This window comes from Quercus suber, unplaced genomic scaffold (genome assembly GCF_002906115.3).
Source record: "Quercus suber isolate HL8 unplaced genomic scaffold, Cork oak 2.0 scaffold_4, whole genome shotgun sequence".
In the NCBI taxonomy this organism is placed as follows: domain Eukaryota; kingdom Viridiplantae; phylum Streptophyta; class Magnoliopsida; order Fagales; family Fagaceae; genus Quercus; species Quercus suber.
In genome coordinates, this window is record NW_027069470.1 from 660,712 (window position 1) to 661,490 (window position 779).

Consider the following 779-nt stretch of genomic DNA (forward strand, 5'->3'; position numbering starts at 1 on the left):
TTCTTCTTTAGCTGCGCGATGTTTTGCTCGGAAGCATTCAGAGTGCGTATAGCTGATATCCTTTTCTTCTTCTCATCGTCTATTTGATCATAATAGGATTTGGCTATCTCCTCCAGCCTAAAGGTGGCTTGAACGGCCTAGAGAAAATTAGAAATATGCAACAATAAGAAATATATCTATACGCCCAATAATAGTCAAATAAAAAGAATAATGTAACGGTTGTAGCATCGTACCATGCCCAAGCATCTTTTGGTGTTTTGAAAAACCTCGTCCCTCTTAATCGCTCTCAGCTCAGCCATGTCCTTAGGAAGAAGAAGTGTTTCTTCTAATGCTGAGGCAACTCGGCACCCAAGCCCGCCACTGAAGTCCCTAATTGAAGCATCCTCTTTTATAGGCCTTTTATCGAGCATAGGGGTTGGGAGCCAGACCTCGGGATCCGATGACTGAGTGGTTGTTTTATCTACCTCTCGCTGTGTTCCATGACTTGTTTTCTGCTGCTTAGCAGCTCTTTGGTCCTCACCCTCGGTGGTAGTAGGAGTCCGCCCAACGTCCATCACTCCTTTGCCCTTCGGCTCTCTTTTCCTTTTCGGATCACTGGGCTCATTCACGGTCGGTTGGGATGACTGAGGAAGTGGAGGGGGAGGAGACGGTGCTTGGACCTGAATTTGCTTTTCCACCACCCTGCCAGACTAACCCTCAATTACTTCTTTCAAGCTCCTCTGGCTTCTCCTTTGGATGACCATCTTCTTAGAAGTCGCTTCAGGAGACTGGAGGTGATC